The 23631-nt window shown below is 41.5% G+C and overlaps 1 protein-coding gene across 6 annotated transcripts in view; it reads right to left on the bottom strand.

Moving 5' to 3' along the window:
• Positions 1 to 23631, bottom strand: part of LOC122405536 (bromodomain adjacent to zinc finger domain protein 2B) — a 254071-nt gene that overhangs the window by 78496 nt on the left and 151944 nt on the right. For all 6 annotated transcript variants that reach the window (XM_043410385.1, XM_043410387.1, XM_043410388.1 and 3 more), the window contains exon 5: positions 15404 to 15460. The gene's annotated coding sequence lies outside the window, so the exon portion shown is untranslated. The remainder of the gene's footprint in view (positions 1 to 15403; positions 15461 to 23631) is intronic.

Raw genomic sequence — 23631 nt, 5'->3', positions numbered from 1 at the left:
CTATTAGTAAAATCGGAAGCATTTTCTGTGCCTTCCGCTGAATGCGAAGACAAGAACTCTCCCGGTAATCTTAATGGCTCGCCATAAACTAATTCCGCTGAGGTAGCGCCGAGGTCTTCTTTCCAGGCGGAACGAATACCGAGTAGAACCGTCGGAAGTATTTCTGTCCACTTGTCGGATCCGTGGCACCTTATAGCCGACTTGAGCTGTCGGTGAAAACGCTCTACCATCCCATTGGCCGCTGGGTGATACGCCGTTGTGCGAAGGCGTGTGGATCCAATTAAATTGTTCAGCGCAAAAAATAATTTGGATTCGAACTGCCTACCCTGATCGGTGGTAATCCGTACGGGAGCACCAAACCGCGCTACCCAACCGTCATAAAAGGTTCGAGCTACGGTTTGGGCCTCCTGATCGACCATGGGGAAGGCTTCCGGCCACCGCGTATATCTGTCTACACAGGTCAGACAATACCTGAAACCTTCGGACACCGGTAAAATTACTATGTCTAAATGAATGTGTTCGAATCGCGCAGAAGGTTTAACAAATGTAGCCAATGGTGCAGTCACATGACGGGAAATTTTTGATCTTTGGCACGGTATACAGCAACGTGTCCACGTGCGAACATCTCTTTTAATCGACGGCCAAACATAACGTTGCGTTATGAGCTTGATCGTCGCGTTAATACCTGGATGTGATAATACATGTAACATATTAAAAACTGCGCGTCGGAAAGGAGGGGTGACATAAGGTCTTACATTCTTAGTCGAAATATCGCAAAAAATTTCGGAAGACGTGCCAGGCAACGAGACTTTGCGTAATTGCAGGCTAGATTCGCTATTCAACAACCGCTGCAACTCCTCATCCTGGGCTTGCGATTTTGCCAATTCTTCGAAATTAATCGAGTGGTTAACCGTTTCCACTCTGGACAGTGCATCGGCAACGACGTTGTCTTTACCGGAAATATGTTGAATATCTGTAGAGAATTGCGCAATGTAATCTAGGTATCGGAATTGTCGAGGAGAGCATTTATCTAATTTCTGTTTGAAAGCGAAAGTTATGGGTTTATGGTCTGTAAAAATCGTGAAATGTCTGCCTTCGAGCATATGTTTGAAATGTTTTATTGCTAAATAGATAGAAAGTAGTTCCCGGTCGTAAGCTGAATACTTCTTTTCGGCAGATCCTAATTTCTTAGAAAAGAATGCTAATGGTTGTCGTTCGTTGCCGACGCACTGATGTAAAACAGCTCCTACGGTGTAATCAGAAGCATCGCAGGTAACCGACAATGGAGCGTTGACCGCAGGATGAGAAAGCAGGGTTGCGTTTGCTAAACTATTTTTGGTATTTTCGAAAGCCTGACGCGCTTCCGAAGTCCAGGCTATCGGGGTCTTGCCCTTTAAATTGCCGGCTAGAAGGTCGTTCAAGGGTGCTTGAAAGCGAGCGGCATCTGGGATAAAACGGCGGTAAAAATTAAGCATTCCCAAGTACTGCCTCAAATCCTTCGCGTTTTTCGGAAGGGGAAATGACTTTATGGCTTGTACCTTGCCGGGCAAAGGTTGAGTGCCGCTTTCATTTACCCGATAGCCTAGAAATTTAACTTCTTCCTGTCCGAACGTGCATTTATTCGGATTAACAACAATGCCATAATCTTTTAATCGTTTAAATAATAATTCTAAATGGCGCAGGTGATCGGCTTGGGATTCTGAGGCGACCAAAATGTCGTCTATATACGCGTAACAAAAATCGAAACCGCGTAAAATTTCGTCGATAAAGCGCTGAAATGTTTGCGCGGCATTTCGTAACCCGAACGACATGTACGGGAATTCAAAAAGCCCGAACGGCGTTGTAATGGCCGTTTTTCCGACGTCTTCCGACGCAACCGGAATCTGATTATAAGCTCGGACGAGATCTATTGTGGAAAATACCTTTTTGCCACTCAGTTGTTGCGCAAAATCCTCAATGTGACGCACGGGGTATCGGTCGGGAATTGTCCGTGCGTTTAACGCTCTATAGTCACCGCAAGGCCTCCAAGCTTCTTCGCCCTTCTTCGGAACCATATGAAGGGGTGCTGACCACGCGCTCTTCGAAGGACAAGCGATGCCCATCTTCACCATCGCGTCGAACTCCTTCTGGGCAGCCCTGAGCCGGTCCGGTGCAAGCCGCCGCGGCTTGCTGGAAACGGGTGGTCCAGGGGTTGTCTCGATGTAATGCACCGTTTGGTGCGTAGTCCTCATCGGGGTGCCGCTAGGCCGTGTAAGTTCCGGCATCTGCATCAGGAGCTGGTGGTAAACGGTAGTCCCTGCTACTGTCTTCACCGACGGCGTTTCATCCTCGGCTCGTGTTCCGCGGACCGTTAACGACGTGGTCCGATCGACGAGGCGACGATTGCGGATGTCCACCATAAGATCGAAGTGATCGAGAAAGTCTACCCCGATTATGGGTTTTGTAACATCCGCAACCACGAATCGCCACACGAAATCCCGTCGTAGGCCGAGGTGCAGGTTTAACGACACTGTCCCGTAGGTGTTAATTACACTCCCATTCGCCGCCGCCAGCTGGTACTCCGATCTTTCTCGCAATCCGCCTAGCAGGCGGCGCGGAAAAACGCACAAATCGGCCCCGGTATCCACTAAAAATTCCGTCTTCGAGCTGTTGTCTAAGATGAAGAGGCGGCGTGATGCTGGATTTGTGTCGCTGGCCGCCATCAACGACTCCCTAGGTCGTTTCCCTGATCCGTGGCGTTCCAATTGCACGGTGCAACGCACCTCTGCGCGGCCGGACCGAACCGCCAATGGTACCAGCATTTCCCTTGATGGTCCATTTGTCCTCCCGCGGGCCGCTCTCGCGATCGCGATAGAGATCGTCTGCGGTAGCGCGAGTTTGGATGATTTCGGTGGGTCCACCTGCGACGGGAAGATTGCCCCTGGTCCACCAAGGATTCACGGATGGCAGAAATTTCCTGCCTCAAGGAAAGAGCCAATTGCGACATCTTAATGTTTAACATGGCCTCGATGCTCGGGCCCGGCGGGGGTATTTGGCAGGATGCAGATACGCCCGTAGTCGCGGCCTCCGTGACGTGTACCCGCGGTGTCATCGTATCCGCGACAGCGTCTGCCAACTCTGCTACCTTATCCAGCGGGGTGTCCCGCTGCGTGGATAAAATCACCTGCATATTAGCAGGTAGCCGGCCCATCCAAAGCGTCCGCAATACACCGTCCGAAAAAGCCGTACCGGCCAATCCGCGCAGGTGACGAAGAAATTGGGACGGTTTTCTGTCCCCGATTTCCTCGTGTTCCAATAACCGCCGCGTTTTCTGTTCCTGCGACGCACTAAGCCGGCGAATGAACTCATTTTTTAGCGTCGTGTACGGATCCGTGGCCGGGGGATTCATGATAATGTCTCTTACTTCCGCGGCGTGTCGCGCACTTAACGCGCCGAGAATGTACCCGAATTTCGTGGTCTCCGACGTTACATTGGATACCTCAAAACTTCTCTCTACCATCGAAAACCACATCTCCGGGTCTCCCGGACAAAACTCGGGTATTCGTACAGCGACGCGATCAACTGCCAACGGCACACTCGCGGATGTCCCTGCGTTAACGTTAGGGTCAGTCATTTTACCAGTCTTAGTCACAAAAAAAAAATAGTTTCACCGCACACACACACCGCGCTTACTATTTGTCAGACCGTGTCCTTTTCTTATGTCCTTAACACTATACACTTATTTCTCTACACTAACTAATATTGTCCGTATACAAAAAATGTCCAAATTTTCTTAAAAAAAACTTTACTTGCGCGGCGAGATCACGTCGGGGTCACCAATGTGGGATCGGGAAGGTAATGACTCCGCCCTGTTCCGTTCCGCACAATTTTATTGTTGCTGTCGTACAACGACGTGACTCGTGGTGCGGGTTACGCTCGACTCTCTGGTACGATCATCGCCACCGTACCAAGAGGCCTTCAAAAACAAAAGACGGTCAGAGACGACGACAACGGCTTTTCGGCTCACGCGGCTCTGGTCGTCTCGTGTGCAACCATCGTCTCGTGTGCAACCATCGTCTCGTGTGCAACCATACATTGTAGCGGCTTCGAACGGCTAAGGCGTATGTGGTGCCTTGGCCGCCACAGTATGTATAATACATTGTTGTTGTGTGTGGTATCTCTTTGGTTTGGACTTGAAAAAATGTCGAGTGGGAGGGGTTAAAAACGAAGACGATTATGTGATATTGCAATTAATTAAGAACGTTGTTTACAGAGCACGGTGTGAATTATTAAGCCGATCCTTACGTCCGACGAAGCTGGCGAGAAATGAATTACGCGCGTTCGTTTCTCCCGCGAACAGGTGATTTCATTTCTGTTAAAATTTTATACGCGCGGCCGTACAACAAAAGCTCCATATCGGAACGAAGGGAGAAGCGTTAAACAAAGCAAGAATTATTTACCGATCCATTTATACGATAAACTCCACCGGTAGTTATTTGCATAATGATTTATATTTTATTTGTAGATTTCAATCGTTTAATCAAGACCGCGCGTGTTTGCCGTTTTCTATCCTTTTCCGGTATCCGTACTCGTCGCACGAAACAATACTCGCTGCGCAAATAATAAACGATATGTTCATATTCGCGTAGATTAAAATTCTCCGCGGGTTTTCAATCTCTTTTGCTAAAAATTTTTTCACGCTCTCCGCGCCCTCTGATAAACACACTATCGACAATTTTGCAGTTTTATTTTAAACTATCTCGAGACTTCGGGAGCCAAAGGTGAATCACGGTTGCTCAGATTTTAATTTAGATTACAGCTTCATAGAGATTTGTAATAATATTTTTTTTTAATATTTCTCAATATTCAACTCAAATTTTCAATCATATTTTACACTGTATTTTTGTGTTTGAGAAATAATTATATGCAATGTTTCGTCCAAACGAATGTTATTCTGTTGTTTAATTAGAGATAAAGCTTATAATTAGTTTCATGATAAGTTTCTATCGAAATCGCTTATTACTGGTTTTTAAATATGCAATTCTCACAGAAAATTCCAAGCGTTTGAAAAACAGTTTCCTCCAGTACCTTAGTGTTTTTCATACAAAAAAACGAATTATAATAAATTTCTTTGTCCAATCCGTTTTGACAGAGGACCGGTTGGAACCAGATACGACATCCAGAGAGTCTAGACGCAGAATTGCGAAGGATTAAAACCCCGTAGCCTGCTTTATAGCTAATACTTCCTCAAATTAAGTACCCTATACTTTCCGCCGGAACGTACTGAGCAACCGAGTAAAGTTTCCTCGCGTTTCGACGAGAGTGGCAGAACTTGCAGAGAAATCACAAGCACACAGACGCTAAATTTTATATCGATACAGTTTGTTGCGTTTTAGTAGAGCTGTTCTAACATCCGTCAACGTTATCTATATGAGCACTGTAATATTCCAATTGAATAAAAGTAGGGGAACTTGGAGAATTTATATAAAGTACAGTTTTGATTATGAACAGTTCATTTAAGGTTTTCATTTTTATAAATTCAGTTTATAAAAATTCAGTTTTGTGGTAAGACAGGTGTACGTCAATTATACAAATGTTTCAAGAAATATGATATGTAAAATATGTTTTATTTATATTTCTATGTTGATAATTGGTAGCTTCGTCTGGTTCTAATTTTTGATTCTATTAAATCATCCTATATAGTTCGTGCATTTGTATTACAATTTCAAGTAATATCTTAAATATACTGGGAAAAATTTTAATGGGGGATTCTAGAGGCCAAAATAAAACGAAAATCAAGAATACCAATTTGTTGATGGAGGCTTTGTTAAAAAGTTATTAACATTTAAAGTTTCGGTCGTACTGAATTTTTTTCTCGAAAATGCGCAGGATCTCGTGATTATGTCTATTGACCAAAAATGATTGCAATTGACCCCTGTAACCGAAAATAATTTTTCCAAAACGATTTAAAACTTTTCAATTTCGCCGAAAAATTTCACACCTTCTCGAATTTTTTTCTGTAAAGTGGGTAGTATTTCGTGGGTATGTCTACTCATAAAAAATTATTGTAATTCACCCCCGTAATCGAAAATAATTTTTCCAAAACGATTTGAAAAATTTTTTGTCGCCGAAAAATTTCACACCTACCCGATTTTTTTTCTCGAAAATGGATAGGATTTTGGAGGTATGTCTACTCACCAAAAATTATTGTAATGAACCCACGCATCCGAAAATAATTTTTCCAGAACGATTTGAAACTTTTCAATTTCGTCGAAAAATTTCACACCTTCTCGAATTTTTTTCTCGAAAATGGATAGGATTTCGGAGGTATGTATACTCATAAAAAATGATTGTAATTCACCCCCGCAACGGAAAATAATTTTTCCAAAACGATTTGAAACTTTTCAATTTCGTCGAAAAGTTTCACACCTTCTCGAATTTTTTTCTATAAAGTGGGCAGGATTTCGAGGGTATGTCTATTCACCAAAAATTATTGTAATTGATCCCTGCAACTAAAAATAATTTTTTTAGAACGATTTGAAAAATTTTTTTTCGCCGAAAAATTTCACACCTTCTCGAATTTTTTTCTCGAAAATGAATAGGATTTCGGAGGTATGTGTACTCACCAAAAATGATTGCAATTGACCCCTGTAACCGAAAATAATTTTTCCAGAACGATTTGAAATTTTTCAAATTGAAATTGATCGGTAATACACGATCGAGAGAATTTCGTTCCGTAAGCTAGTGTGGAATTCAAACAATATTTATTTTTTTTCGAATTTGCATGAATTATTGATGTTAGTACGTTTAAAATTTAAGAAATCTTACGAACTGACAAATTTTGTTTGTTCTCTATTAAATTCTACATTTTATCTTCGTCAATTTCAGAATATCGAACGGCACTAACTTACAGGGGGACTTAATATTTTAATCGCGCAGTACTTGTTGATGCAGTTAGGCCATCAAAACGTACGCAGGCCTCGGCGAACGCGAAAATGCCGACCGCGTAATAAAATTTCCCTGGCGTTCAGCGTCGAATCGACCGAAGGGAAGTGTCTGGGCCGTAATTGACGGAGATAAAACGATATCTACGTTGCTACGCGATGCGACCGACGGTGGACTGCACGTAATTTCGCCGTCGGTGACGCATCGTCTATAAAAGCTGTTTCGCCCGGGACGCGACGCCTCCAGGAAGCGTCGGTATTGTTCCGTTTCGATCGACGGAACCGACGCTCGTCGACCACCACCAGCTCGTGGAAATTCGGTACCAGATGCACGCAACATTCCCCAGCCGAGTCGGTCAAATTTATTTTTCTAAACCCACATAAATTAAATTCCTAACTCAGCAACTCCACGTCGTTTCAAATGGGTAAACGACTCCTCGTCGCAAATAACTCGATACATATTTGTCAATTTTTTCTCTGGGTCATTTTGTTATACTCTGGAGTAATTTATTAGCAGTAGTCATTCGCAAATTAAAATTGCCCCCTCCTCTGTATACGAATTTAAATTAAATTCCTAACTCAGCAACTCTACAAGTTTTTACGTCATCTCAAATGGGTAAACGACTCTTCGCAAATAACTCGATACATTTTTGTCAATTTTTTCTCTGAGCCATTTTGTTATACTCTGTAGTAATTTATCAGTAGTTATCATTCACAAATTAAAATTGCCCCCTCTCTGTATACGAATTTTCCTGCATTTATTAGTATGATTTCTACCATGCAAAAGAATAGAAATTGTCTCGTTTGAATCGACGGAACCGACGCTCATCGACCACTAATAGCTCGTGGAAATTCGGTACCAGATGCACGCAACATTCCCCAGCCGAGTCGGTCAAATTTATTTTTCTAAACCCACATAAATTAAATTCCTAACTCAGCAACTCCACGTCGTTTCAAATGGGTAAACGACTCCTCGTCGCAAATAACTCGATACATTTTTGTCAATTTTTTCTCTGGGTCATTTTGTTATACTCTGGAGTAATTTATTAGTAATTATTACTAAAGATCTAGGTATAATTTTCTGTTCTAACTTATCTTTCGAAGTTCATTATGAGAAAATTTACTCTCTAGGACTTATTCATAGAGTTTCCAGATACTTTAGTGAAACTAATATACTCAAAATCTTATATTGTGCTTTGACAAGACTCATTCTGGAATATGGCAGTATAATTTGGCCTTCTTATTACAAAACATATATCGACAATATTGGGAGAGTTCAATACAAATTTCTTGATCTTGTTGCTGGGCATAGTGGATGCCTCATGCCTCTTGAATCACATTATTATGGTGACTTATTAACATTAATCTTCAAACATTGCATAATAGAAGAATCACAGATATTATGTTTATAAGTAAGCTAATTAAAGGTCATATTTCGTGTTCAATCTTTAGAAATCTTTAGAAAGTCTAAAATTATCCTTGCAACGTAAATTAATTTATTTTGTAAAAATTTTACAAACCATAATAATTAACAATATAAAATCCACATTTGTAGTTCCTTAAATATTACATCATTTGTACTAAAGGGTTTATCCCCATTAATAAATGAACAATAATAATAACTACCATTTACAGATTAAAATTGCCCTCTCTCTCTCTGTATAGACGAATATTTACGAATTTTCTTGTATTTATTAGTATGTTTTTTACCATGCAAATATAAATATAAACCGACCAGTCGTTTTATTCACCCTATTCGGTCATAAATCTTTCGAACCGATTGTCACCAAGAGCTCGTGGGTCGTCAGCGTGAATAGGTTCCAATAATTGCTAGAAAAATCCGCGCCGCCGTTCGACGCGCGACGAACAAACAAGATGGAGGTAAAATTATATCGCGCGGAGGTGTTTCGAACTCGAATACCCTTCCCATCGGCAGGTGACAGCGACAGGTGTCAATTTGGAGGCGCACCGCTGTCAAGAAACGTTGCCTCCTGTCGTCGATGTCGAATCGACGCGATCTTACCGCGGCCGTGTGCTATTACGAGCGTTTTAAATTTTCATAGGAACGTACGCGCGCGGATAAAACGGCAGAAACGGGGTGAACCGAGCGAAGGAGAAGAGTATCGACTGCCGCTGAGATATCGTTTTCCGATAGATGACCGATTACCGCAGCGAGACTCAAATCTTTGTTTAATTTAGCTCCTCGAGCTCGAACAGTCCAGAGAACTTTGCCTCCGTATATGGACGTTTCATTATTAATCCCCCCAACTCTCAACGTTTGTTATTTAAATACAATATTCATTCCCCGATCGGTAATTTTATTTATAAATTATTGTGGTCGAAACGGGGGGGCTGAGGAAGTTCGAGAAATTTCTTTCTTCGTCACAAAATCTCTGACTTATTCAAACGAAAGTTTTTGTACGCAAAAATATTGGTCCAAAACAAATGTATTTCTTTTTCACGCTTTTTATTAGGTTTTATAGGATTATCTTGATAAACGTGAATGACGTTACATTTATCGCGAGTTTCCACGTTCTTTATGTTTTTTTCGTAGAAAGATCCTAGTTGTTGGGGCCAAAATCACCAAGGAAGTGTATCGGTTAAATTTTCTTCATCCCTGACCCCCTTTTGACAATTTTCTCCGACAAGAATCTTCGTCGAAGATGCGTTCGATGGCGACGTGTCGGCAAATGGGCCCTTCCCTCCTTTCTTCGCTTCCTCTTTGAGGTTAAACCCGTTTTCAATAGCGTCTCTAAATTATACGTTCGCGATCCTTTTGACAAGAGCGCGCGTAAAATGCTTTCGAGCCACGCACAGTCGTTCGATTTTATCGACTGAATAGCCTGGCCAGCGGGAAACGACGTAACGAACGCAAACCACGCGAAGTTTGGAGTTCTTATTTCAAGCCCAGAACGTCGCAATCAATGCCAATTACTGGAGAAAAAAAATTGAAAATGGATGGCACTTCCTCGTTTGTCCGTCGTGGTTTTCCCTTTTATTATCGGTTGTGTCCGTCTACGCGCATCCTCCCACGTGTTTCGGTCGGTTTACGACTTCTCTGTATCCCTTCCTAGTCAACGGCCGCACGAAATCCTCTCGAATCGAATCGAAACGCACGTCATCGCGGAAACAAAGAGAACCAACTCCCGGAGCTAACCGATCGAACCCATCACGCGTATCAAGAACAGACTTAACCGCGTCTAGTCGCCAACAACGGCGTATCAATCAATTTCCTCGACTGCCGCGAAGAATAAACGCCCAGCTTCCGGCGTCGTCGGCGTCCATGTCAACGTGCTCGAAACTGCGCTTTATATGCATCAATATCTAATAATTTGGTACATATCTCCGCCAGCTTAATTAACGCCAAATCCACCACGATCGGTCAAATGTTATTTTAACTATCTAACTTTATGATTTTTCTTATAATAAACGTGCAATGAATTTTTCAATATTCTTATTGTTTGTTTTCTGAGAAAAGTATATATATATGTGTTTTTTTTAACAAAACTGCACAAAATTTGGTATAAAATTCTAGTAATATTTAAATCAGGTTTCTGATGTAAACAGGAAATATGTAGCAAATATGAAAGGAGAGAATCTTTAGTTTTCACAAAATAGTTCATTTTTACACGCTTGCAGTTCTGAAACTACTAGCGTTTTCTCTATAATTGAGCCATTGTTAGAAGTGGCAAGGCCTCTCCTTTAAATTGATTTTTGTTTTATGAAATCTCGTGGTTTTAATGAAGAGGTAATTTGTTTAATTCCTCGATCTGTCAATCTTAGAATAGCCTATTAACCTGTATTAAAAATATTATAAATTTTAACACCTATACTTCATCCATCGAGAATAGGGGGGCATCCGTCTTCATTCGACTGTGAATATACGCGTTCGATCTGCTTCAGTTTGTTTATATTTTCTGCCAATTCTCGCTGAACCGGACATAGCGTGACAATATAGCAGTACAGTTAGTGGAACAAATACAGCGACGCCGTTAACACAGCGGGGTGCAAAGATGGTGGCGCCCTACAATGCAGCGTGCCAACACTCCAGGGCCAGCTTAACACGTTTAATTCCAGGTCACGTGAAATTTTCTACGAGACCAACAGTTTCCCTTCAGACGACCAAAAACCAGTAGCATTTATTCGTATTTTATTTAACCCTTTACTTGGGTGTGTTTTGTTCACCCCAACATTCCAATTTCTAAATAAACTTCCAAACGAAGCACACGGATAGAAGTCAGTTCGCGAATCCAAAATCTGTACTCGTTATCCGCGATCAAAATTCGCCCAACTCGAAGCTGATCCTCGCCTAACGATCCTCGGGTTCAAGGAGGTAAAATAGGACGGTCTCCAGGGGCGGAAGAAGCGTCCCTGACCGGTGAAAACGGTTGAAAACAACAATGGCAGGCTTAGCGTACGTCCGTCCCTGAACCGAATATCCCACTTAAAATTAACCCTTCTATCATGTCCCGGATGCGCTAAGCGTTCGAACATGGCCGCTCGCGGGTTACGCGACAGCCCCCGTGCGTCTCGCGTTTCGCGATCGCTGCGGTACAAACGATAGGTGTACAAATTATTCTACGAAAAATCGTTACGTCTCGTCGCGCTCTCGCATCTGCGTCAATTACGGGCGGACTCGGGCCGTCCCCGAAGGGAGGCAACGCGGGGCCAACGAGGACCTCGGGATCTTGATGGTTTCGCGGAGCGGAGTCGACGTTACCGGGGTGTTCCGTGCGCGTCCAAGGTACCCGGGGCCAAGAGGAACCCGGGGGGAGTTGGAGAGAGGGCGAGGAGAGGAAACGAACGCTGTGCGAACGGGGACAGAGACGGAACGACGACGGGGTGGCCGGGAGAATGCTGGAAAGAGACCGGGGGACGCGGGAAAAGAGGGAAAAAAGACAGGTACGTGTAGAAGGAGAAATATACAGCGCGGAGGAAGACAGCAGCCAGAGGGATTCCGGGAGAAAAAGTGAGAACGAGAGATACGGTCGCAGGAGGCGGTGGAAGAGTAGGTGGAGGAGGAGTAGCAATCAATACAGAGCCACCAGAGCAAAACCATCCCTCGACTTCTCTCGCTCTCTATCCGTCTCTCTCCCACCCCTCGGTCGTATCTCTGTTCCACGCACGCTTCGTACCCCGTCTCTCTCTGGCTCTCTATGTTGCTTTCTATCGCTGACTCTCCATCTTTCTCTCCTCGCCACGGCGCCACCCTCTCTGCCACCCCTAACAGCCACGAATACGACGGTTATATGGACGCTATAGGGCATAGAGCGTCGCTAACAGGGACTTTCGTATACCCTTCCACCGCGTCGATGGTCCTGTGGTAACGCGCGCACACTTCCATCGGTACGTATCTCGGGTTACCTGCGATTATGAGCGATCTCGCCCGTGTGTACCCGTGTTGTTTGGACGCGGGCTCGCGTACGTGTGCGCGCGCGCGCGTGTGTCTCTATGCGTGTGCACGTGTCGTTACGCGAAATTCCAGCTCCGAGGCTCGTCGACGCGATCGGTTTTTTCGGCCGAACAGGGGAAACGCGACGGGGCTGGAGAGAGTCGCGACGGAAAGGTTCGATTTTCGGTGCTTTCGCCCCGAGACTGAGCTTGCGCCGTTCCGACGAACGTTGTGCATCGCGATTGGGAAAATCGTAAGGTTAGACGCGAACGTCCGATGGGCTCGCGAATTTTCCGATCGAGCCAACCACCGAATCCTTTCATCGCGACACTCTACATCCGATACATGGTTAACCTTTTATTTCAGAGGCTTAGAGATATATTAAAAATAATTTCGTGTTCGGCGATTCGTCAATTGTTCCCTTTGTATGCATCATCGAGATATTTCAGAAATTAGTTTCTATTTTGTTCTGAAACCGCCACAACGTTTGGATCTCAGAATTGTGTGAATAGAATGATTGGTCATGCAAATTTTGTATACACTAGAATTGATTTCACCCCTTGCGGTACAATGATGAGTCTGATTTGTGACAAGCTCTTAATGTCAAGTTTAACCATTACGAGGTTACTCATTTGGCATTAAGTTTTTTATATTAACACATTGTATCAACCATATATGGGTGACATGATTTCTCACTAAGGTATAAGATTAGATATTAAAAAAAATAGATCCAGACAGAAGTATTGAATTTTAACGGGTCTGTAATAATAAGTTCAATAACAAATACTGGGTATACTAATTTTTAATTGTCTAACAACGAAGTTTCGTTTCCCTGAGACAATTTAAAGGGTTTAGTTTGACAGTCAACGTGTTAAAAATCAACACATTTTAACATTCACAAGGTATTTGGTCGTTCTTTGTACAAACTAATTTAAACAAAATGAAATAGTAGAAGTTTGACAAATTATTTGAAATTAAATCGTACGTCAAGGGGTTAATTGAACAATCATTAGAAAGTTTAAAATTATCCTTGCAACGTATTGTAAATTAATTTATTTTGTTAAAATTTTAGAAGCAATAATGTAAACTGACTATGTAAAATTCACTCAATTCGGGTTTATTCCCGTTAATAAATGAATAATAGTAATAACTATTTTGGGTCGATGCTAGAAAGGAGCTATAGTCATAGATATACTGAAGGTGTAGCTCTAAGGCGATCAGTCAAGTACATTTTTCATCATATAAACTCGTTTAACACTCAGGTGGTGATATAAATAAATAAATTTCATTATAGTTTTGACCATAATTGCAATCGTTCCTAAACAAATAACTCTTGGGTAGAAAATGATCCGAAGAGCACCCTTTGCACTGCAAGAATTCATTTGATAGAAATAATTGGCTACTTGAATGTAACATTGCGATACCATTTTAAAGAATATTAAAATTGCCCCTTTTCCCAAAGAAATTTGTAAATGTTTGTAAATTCACAAGTTACGAGTTGTTATTATGTATGGCGCCATAGCAGCGTCATTGCAGTGCAAAGATTTAAAGATATATTATGTCGAGCATCGTGTTCTTTGAACAACTATAGCTTCCCTATTGTTAGGAATTAGTGCATAAGTATCTCCAAACTTTCGAAAGTTCTTTAAGAAAATTGTAAAAAGGAAAAATCGATTTTATCGAAGGCTCAGAGTAGAGCAACCCTTAACCAATTAACACTCATGCTCTTAGCATTGTTGATAGTTATAGATCGAAGCTACGATATCTTATTCTGAAACATATACGTTTCCTTACACAGTCCTTGCTCCTAACCATTGTTCGTTTCTTTAATTTTTGGAGCTTTCCAATATAAACATCTTCTCATAATTACATTCTTCATAATAATATTTGAAAGAAATAGCAAAAATAATGAGACATTAAAAGTGCTGAAAACAACAGCCGCTGAAGATGGACTCTTGCAAGAAACGAACTTGCGTTTGTGAGATTATTGTTGTGTTCTACCAAGTCAGAACCTCCGGGCAATAAACAGTAATCTTCATCGATTTGGACAATCGAAAATGAAATTGCTATCAATTTTGTACCCTCGCGAACCGAACATCCGATACGCGAGGACGGGAATCCTTGCTGACGAGGCGAGCTAACCGGGGCTAACAGTGTTGTTCGAATAATGCTACGTACTTGAACCGATAATTACGCGGTATAGTTCAATGCTATGCGATTCAGGGGCAAAGAGAAAGGTTGTAACAGTTGGACGTTTGCGATCCACGTGAACTTGGATCTGTGGAGACCGTGGACCTTGACTCTACCGACTCGCTAAACGCCTCTTATAATGAAACGAATGTGCAAACGTAGTTGCGTAAAGTCCCTTTCGATGCACGAACGCGGTGCAAATGTAATCTCGAAGTAAATCGAGCTGAGAAAGAAGGGGGAACCATTGAAACCTTCGATTTCGAATCGACCTTGTCTATCTGCATCCCCAATGCAATCGAGTTCGAACTTGATCGATCCTCGTTTGATTAATGAGGAAAAGGTTGTTTCCACCATTTCACCACTTTTCTAAGTTATCTAGCCCTCGAAGAGAGCTAGAAGTTAACCAAAACGTTGATTATTTTACGTGGAACTGGGAGAAAACGCCTGTAGTATGAAAATTTCGATAATCAGACTGTCAGTGCATTCTGGTCAAGGCTAGGAGTGGCGATAAAATCAATATACAGAGCGTTCCACCTGACTTGATCGCTTAAAATAACCCGCTTGTTTTTGACGATGGGAGAATACATCGAAGGGAAATAATATTCGAATAATTTTCTTCGGTCAGGCGGAATGTTCTGTACGCGAGCACGCGCAAGGCGACCTGGAAGCTATTCGAACCTACGGAACAACTTCCTAATTACCCGTCAGGGTGCACGCTGGCGCATAAAAATGAAAAAGGACGTAACTGTACTCGCGCAAGAACGACGCGCGTAATTAATCCCCTTTGTGAAAAAGCGTCTTCCTAATTACTCGTCGTTTAAAAATTGAAACTCACGCTCGGCGCGAGGGTCTGTAAACGACGATAGAAGTAGATTTCACGAAGACGTGAGTTACTTACGATTAATTACGAGGCCTCAACTCATAGTAAAAGCCGGCTCCGCGAGGCTCCATCGCACCTGAAACAGAGAAACACGCGGTCCCATTAATATTATCGTCGTCGAACGGTCTCGCGAGTTCCTATATCGGCGTACCAGGCTATTAGAATGCAAACACGCGACCACTAGGAAATCTCAGCCTCATTTGCATACAAATTAGACTGTTTTCCTCCTCGTTTATTACGTACTCCACTGCCGGAGTCCATCTTTGCGTATCGTTGACTCTCTTTCTTTTTCGACAAAAAAAATATATATATATTTGCAAGAAAGTAAGCCTCGAACGATGGCGATGTGCTCGAAAACCTTGGACGAAGACATCAATGAACGAAAGCCCACGCTCTCGGCTATCCGCTATTTAAATCGTACAAACTATAATAGCGCACGCCAATTAGCATCATTCATATTCATAGAGCATCCGTTGCACAGAGAATTACAGAGCTACTCGCGATAAATATTTATACGCAAGCGGCTCCACGGTGTGGGATAGGAGGGGTAAATATTTAATTTCAACGCGTTCGCGGCTTCTCCGTCTAAACGGAGAAACAAAGTTCCGGAAAAACACAATGCACATATCGAAACAGGGAAACGATTCCGACTTCCTTTGTCCCAACGGCAGCTATTCGATGCTGAGGGACTGCGAGCAGAATTTTGGCTACCTCGATCCAACCACGGGAGCTGGAACCTCAGGCATCCACGAAACGCTCGAGAACTTGAAAATTGAATTATTTCAATGTTTCGAATAATTTTTATCGTCGAATAATTTTATCGTCTTAAGAAACGAAAATAAAGAAATTGAATTGGGCTTAAAGAAGATTTGTTTATCGACTTTAACACTTTGTGCTGCCACGTTATTCATATGTGAAATCAGAAAAATTAATTCTCAAGTTTTGATGTCCAGGAAAATAAATTTACGAAACTTACAAAACTGAGAAACAAATTTTGGGTTATGTAGTTTGCAATGATCTAAAATCAAGGTTTTAATCTCGTAGGATATTATATAGAAATTTTGGAAAAATCTCAAATCTTTGATGGTATCTTGTGAGTGAAAATAAAGAAATTAAATTGCGCTAAAAGAAGATTTGTAATGCTTTGTACTGCCACGTCGTCCATATGTGAAATCAGAAAAATTAATTCTCAAGTTTTGATGTCCAGGAAAATAAATTTACGAAACTTACAAAACTGAGAAACAAATTTTAGGTAATGTAGATTACAATGATCTAAAATCAAGGTTTCAATCTCGCAGTATATTACACGGTTTTGATCTAGCAGTGAACGCAACAAGAACGATGATTTTTAACATCTCCATCCGAATAGCGAAACGGCCCAAAACGGCCACTTTCGTTAAAAAAGTGAAACACCGAAGGCGTCGAGCGTTCAAACGGTCCACTTAAAGCCCTTGTTCGGTCGAACGATGTATCATAAACGTGAAAATAAAATAAAATTATTGCCTTCTTTGGTACGTTTCGATTCAACAACTTCCACGAAACAATTCGTACGCGGTCCTCGTTCCGAGTTCCGTTTTGAGCTCGCGATTGGCCCCCGTACGATACAGGGGAACCCCCTGGAACCGTTTCGCCGCGATTCCCCATTCCTTTTCCTCGTTTTCTCCATCATCGACCGAACCGAAAGTAATACCGCAAACGAGTAAATTGATTCCGAGCTGGAAACGAGCGAGGGTAATATTTGTCGAAGCGCGGGGCTACGCCAGTCGTCACGACAAACGGGAAAACGTGGCAAAACGTCTGTATAGGCGTCCGTTAATACGAAATCAATATTATCGCCGGCTGTATCCGTCGACTACGTTTCGGCAGCCATTCCGAATTTTACTCGAACCGTTCTCGGGACCTCGAATTAACCCCTTCCGATCCAAATTAATTCTTCCGACGAAAAATGAATTTTCCCTAAAAACATTATCACGAATCTAAATACAAATTTATCGGAAATTAATTAAACAGTAAAGATAATATTTGAGATAAAATTTTTTAATTATTGTAGGTATTTTTCTATCCGAATAAAAATAAATATAAATATGCATGGTGTTATACGAAATTGAATTTTTATTTATACAGAAATCTCAATAAATAACAATTTCACTCTTTAATATTACTCTTGAAGACCATTACCTTTAATTATGCCCCAAAATATAATTTTTATTTTGGAATACAGTTGAATTTGTCATTTTCAATCGTCTTCAGAGTTTCTCATTTTCAGCTATTTAATTATAATTTCTTTTTCCATAAGTTATGAACTCCAGTTATTCTTATCCTTGTTTAATAATTCTGTAAAAATTCCCAGTAAACAGAGACATCCCGACGACGTGGACGACGCCAGAAGGAGTAATTCGGAAGTTTATGCGCGATTTTACGCTCGAGGTTAACGACGCCCATATGGAATCGTCGGGACAGAAAGGGTTAGAGCCGCGATAAAATTAATTTTCCAAAGGGCGCGAGCGACGGGTTCGTTCGAGCGAGATTAATTTTGTCCCGCTTTTGTCGCGCTCCGCTTTGCTCCGTCGTATTTTCGGTTCTCTTTTTTTTCCCACCGCCCCCATTTTGTCCTAGCGATTTTCAAAAATCTCATCTCCCACTGGCCGTTCGTTACGCGAACAAACGCGATTTTCCGTGGCGAGCGTAGTTTCAAGGAGAGAGGGAGACAGGGGGCGCATTGTGGTTATTACCAGAAACAACGCTGCGAGCCGATGTAAATGCGCAGACCATTAATTCCCTTTGTCCATGGCCGGCGAAATGAGTCTGATAAAGTATTGGTTTCGGGATACGGAAAGTAGAACAATGTTCCTACGATTTGTATTTTTTCCTTTTTTTTTTTTTCCACGGTCCAATCGCGCTGCGCGCACAGTCGCGCATTATCCACTGTGCATAATAGGCGCCAGTGCCTTGGGAACGCGAAACGTTCGGTTTATTTATTTCACGGAAAACGCTATTTACGATCACGCTGATACCGAATGGAAATTTACGTAGAAACGGTATAGTTTGCGCGGGAATAAAACTGTCATTATTATTTTAAATATGGCTGGGCCAGTCTTCGTGGTGGATCCGGTCCGGGTTAGGGACGCGTACAATTTTATTAGAGTAATCGATAACCATTAAAACCAACATTCGGTGAATTGATGCGTTACGTTTATTCGATCGAACGTGAAAATTTGTATCTGTTCGTTGTGAAATATTTCCTTCCAGAATTTATACGGACGAATGGAGGTGAGTCGCGTATAATTAATTTGTCCGAAATTTTTATCTGGATAGGAGTTTTTCCCATCTTTGGATTAGATGCGGTTTTTTTGTTTCATTAAGATCGTTTTAGTGCCTTTAATTCGAGTTAATCCAAAGTTATATTCTTATAATCAGTCTATCGTATACTTTTATTAAAAAGTTTGCGGAAAGAATGACAAAATTTTGCAATTTTAAATTTAAGCTTTCGCCATTTTGCCAATTTTCACCATAAACTAATTATTTTGCTACGAACGATAACAGAAAACCTTTTTGTCAACCTTGAGAGCTGCAATCACCTACGCTCAGTGTTTAAACACATGTTTGCTATGGGCATAATAAAAACACGAAAAGTCAATGAAAATGATTGAAAAATTTATTTTGTACCCCCAAAGGATAGTTAACTAAATAGCGAAAATAAATTACAGCATTAGATGTAACAATTAGTCAAAAAAAATTACTAAAGATGGCTAATTTTTGCAACGCACACACGAGACTGCCCCCCCTAAAAAAATAATTTATCTCAGAAATTCATCGTTTTGTCCGCGATAGCGATTCACGTGCGAGTCGTTACGGTTCGCCTAAACGTGCAAGCACGCGGAATGGCTGAAGGGGAACCTCCGTCGACCGCAATCTGGATATAATCCAAATTTTGCCGCACTAGCCGAATTACCAGGCTCGGGTCGCGCGGTGCCATCGCGCAACTGCATTGTGCGAAAGGGGGGTCTCTAATTTCTCGCGACGACAAGAAACCCCCGGGAATTCCGCGAACACATACGCGATTTGCACTCTCGAGAACCTTCAGCGGGGATCACGTTGGATTTCGCGCCACTTCGCGGAACACTGCGACCCCCCTCCGCCCCCCCGACAGCCACTTGCCGCTCGAATCGAAATCAACCGCGACACATCGACCGAAAGGTAAATCGCGTTAACACTACAGGGCGCTCTGGAATCCCTGCAACGAATTTCACTAGTCGAGTACCATGTGCACGAGAACCAATGGAAAATCCCCATAACGAGATGTCCCCAGCAGTTGATGGGACAGAAATATTTTTTTGGGGACCACGTTGTGCAAATTATTAAATATAATCATAATATAGACGTGTTGAGGATTCTAAAGGAACCTTAACACTTTAACGGCCGTTGTCACGTATACGTGACTTCGCGAGCTAGCAGACTTTGGCCACTGTCACGTGTGCGTGATCTATCAGTCACAAGGTTTAAAATGATATTTATGAAATTAAAAACAATTGATTTGCAAGGGGGAAAAATTAGAACTATGGTAAGACTAAGGCTATTACTCATTTGAAAGACAAAATCTGTAGCCTTGTTCGTGAATTGTTAATTATTTTGTCGACACTGTTCATTTTTGTTTCGATAATCACAATCGATTCAAGATCGCAATAATCGAGATCCTGCATTAATCGAGACACTATAAATCGTTTGAAATTCCTTACAATCATATTTTGAAAATGTTCATGTGTGTTCTGCTTTAGTCTATAAAGTTCACTTTAATCTGTTCAAACAGTGCTCATTCATAAAAATTCACGCAATTTTTAAATCATATAAATTCATCATTCGAGAAAATTAATGAAAATTTTTGGAGGCTGCGAGGAATATATGTGATGATTCTCCCTCCGATGTTTACTACGGCAACACCGTCGAATTATACGATCGAATAATTTTATTTAATCATTAATGTATGCAGTGACAATATTTCAATATTTATAAAAATAACACCCGTAATTGCTTGTTTGTTGAATGAAATTAAACTCGTCGATAGTCTCAACGAGTTCGATAAATCTTAATTATCCTAGAATAGTATAATTTTTTAAATATACTATTGCTCTTATTAAAAACCAAATTATTATATAAATTTATCACAATACGAAATGGAATAATAAAACGTATTTTTGAAATACTAGGAATACAAAATAGAAATACTAGAAATATAAAAATGTATATTTCTATGATGATTAATATTACATAAAATAAATCTTAAAAATGTCAGATGCAAAAAAGCAAATTAGAAAATTCACGTTACATCGCTATTGTTCGCTGTTGGTTTTAGTTTCTAGTACAAAATTATCATACGCGTTAAATAATCACGCGGATCCACAACAAGTCGGCTAACAAAATCACGGACAAACTCATTTGCGTTAATTGAAGCGACAATCCGGGGACTCGGGGGCCAGGGCACGCCCGATCGTATCGAGGCGCAGAAAAAAAGAAAAAATCGCGCGGTGCGTTTGTTTAATTAATCGGTCGTGTTTTAAGCCGACTTTCCCGCGAAACAATTCGCCCGTGTCACGAGGATTAAGAATTTTGACGACGGGTCATGACACGATCTCCGTCGTCTATCTGGCGTCGTTAATTCATTAATTAACCAGGGATGCTCTTATCTGCCGACGAGAGGCGGCGATAACGACGCGGGAATCTTGACTTAACTCAACTCGTCGAGACCGCGAAAGGTTTACGTCACTCATCGAGAAAAGAGAACAACTACGAAAACGAATTTTCAAACGTGGAAAATTAGAAAATTAATTTTCCATGTATCGAAAATCGAATCATTATTTCGACATATTTATTTTTGTTGGACTTAGTTTGGAATAAAAATTGATATGGGATATCAATTTATTGGGAGTAAAGTGGGGGACTCTCAAGATTTTTTATTTCTATATTAAATTTGATAAAGAATCAATGAATTCTTATTCATTGAATATTCAAAATCACACCAATAATGTACATTGTTTTGAGTAAATAATCATCTTTGATTAAAGTGACCTATCGAGAAGTGTTGCGTCGAGTTTGTCTCTGTTAATCAAATTTATTGCGAAACATCGTTTCTTTTTAAGACATTGACAAGTTTCGAAGACATTGTCCACGTCGGGGATGCAATTAGTGTTTCAAATCACTTCAATCATCGGATTCACCGTCCCACTGTCCCTAGTTTTTCGATCCTAAATGGGAAAGTTCCATAATGAGCTTCTATATAGGCTAAGTTCAAAGGGGGAGTCTAGTCTTTTAGAACTTTTCGTACCAATCAATTGAAACATCGAAGTCGAAAGATTGAGTGATTTCCTTAATTTCCTCGAAACGTGTCGAATAAAGCACGGCTGCCTTTAAAAAAATGCCCCATTGAATACCACCTTACTTCTATATAAGTGACGAGCCTCCATCAGAGAGCTCAAAAATTAATCCTCAAAGCATGACTAACAGTTCATTTATTAACAATGGTTTAGGTGGTAATATTCTCTAGTGATCAATTTATAAGAATTTAAGAAAAAGGGAGGGTTAACAAATCTGAGATTTCCTTTTACAGTGTTTCTAAGTCTCACTTAAAAAGAAAAGAATTCCTTCTACCGGTAATATTAATTTGTTTGCAAATGTCGAGTAAGTTTGAATGCTTCTTTGAGTCAGTTTGCAAAGAAGCATTGCATACAATAGGCATATGCAAACCATGCGAAATAAAAAATGTATTCGTAAATCTTTCTAACGTCGAAGCATGCCTCGATCAAACTTCCACTCGTTACAAAAATATGCATTTGCACGAACCTTCGAAGTTTATCGACGGCCCCCCGGAATCACCGGGCGACAAACAGGGTTAAACGCCCTCATACAACGCGAAGAAACGACGCGTAGATATCGAAACGATCCAAACGGGAAAGAGATTAATTGTTATTGTTATTAGTTATCTACTCCCGTCCGATTGTTACGGTAATTCGAGGCGTTTGTTACCGTTAGAGGCGCATGCATTATTCATACGACATGCAAATTTGAGTCGGCGCGCCTCCGCTGTATGAACGTGTTACGCGAAAAATACGATAATGCGTGGCGCAGATATGTCCCCGAGAATGAACGAAAGTGGTTTGTTTCCGCGCAACAATGTAAACGAGCTTAATGTATTTGTAAAACTGGAGTTGGCGCGTTAATTCTTTTCCCTTGGCGAATTTTTTTTTTATTTTTTGTAACTTGTTTACGCAGCTTGAAAATTCGCGTTGCAAATTGTCCCGAACCGTTTCATTCGGTTGCCCTCGAGCGTTTGCTGACCTTTCCGCGCTCGAAGCATTAAATATTCGCAAGGGGATATTTGTCCGCGTTTGAGTCGCAAAACGGATGATCGATTTACGGAAATTGGACATTTTTGAAACCTCAGAACTTTTCGTAATTTTTGGTATTTCGATACAGTAGTGCCTCGATTATTGCAAGAATTTTCACCCCCTTATAATGATGTTTCAATAATCCACGTTCAAGAAATATTTAAAAGAATTCTGTAAAATGAGATAGCCTGAAATACTCTGCTAAAGGGTTGGGGAAACTCGGGAGTCAGGTTGGCCAACCGCGGGGGCGAGAAAGAGTCGCGGGCACAAAGCATCGTGGCAGAAAAAAAATGCATAAAATAAAGTAAAAAGTGAGAAAAAAATTAACTGTTGCGCCGAAACGAGATGGAAACAAAGATGCACGTTGGCGCGAGTAGAGGGGGAGAGGGGGGTCGAGCGTGGGTGGTGGGGGGGTCGAGTGGTTCAACGTTCCCGTGTAGAGCGAGCGGTAATATATCGCGCGAGTGCAACGAGAGACAGAGGCTGAGTCATCAATATAACTTTACGCACGTACGTGAAGCGGCCGTCACCACTACAATTCCATTCATAAACGTAAAGGCCGACTTACGCACATTGGCGCGCACGTGCGCCTATTAAAGGACCGTATGCAAATGCGCACACGTGCGCCCGCGCACGTGTACCTGCGACCATGTACTCGCCTAGCGATGGGCATTTCGCAGCGAAGGACGCGAGCTTTCGAGCAATTTTACCTGTTCATTGGGGAACTCGACATTGCCTTTGGAATCTTGCAAAATGTAGGAATTACGAGGGTTGTTCAATGAGCCCTTGGAAAAAGATAGAAAAACAAATTATTTTAGGTAGATTTTTTCTTATTTTTCAACATAGTCTACTTTTAGCTCTATATAC

The sequence above is a fragment of the Colletes gigas genome, unplaced genomic scaffold (genome assembly GCF_013123115.1).
Source record: "Colletes gigas isolate AHSC1104 unplaced genomic scaffold, ASM1312311v1 Colletes_gigas_Sc00004, whole genome shotgun sequence".
NCBI lineage: Eukaryota > Metazoa > Arthropoda > Insecta > Hymenoptera > Colletidae > Colletes > Colletes gigas.
This window is presented reverse-complemented; position numbering and strand designations above follow the sequence as displayed.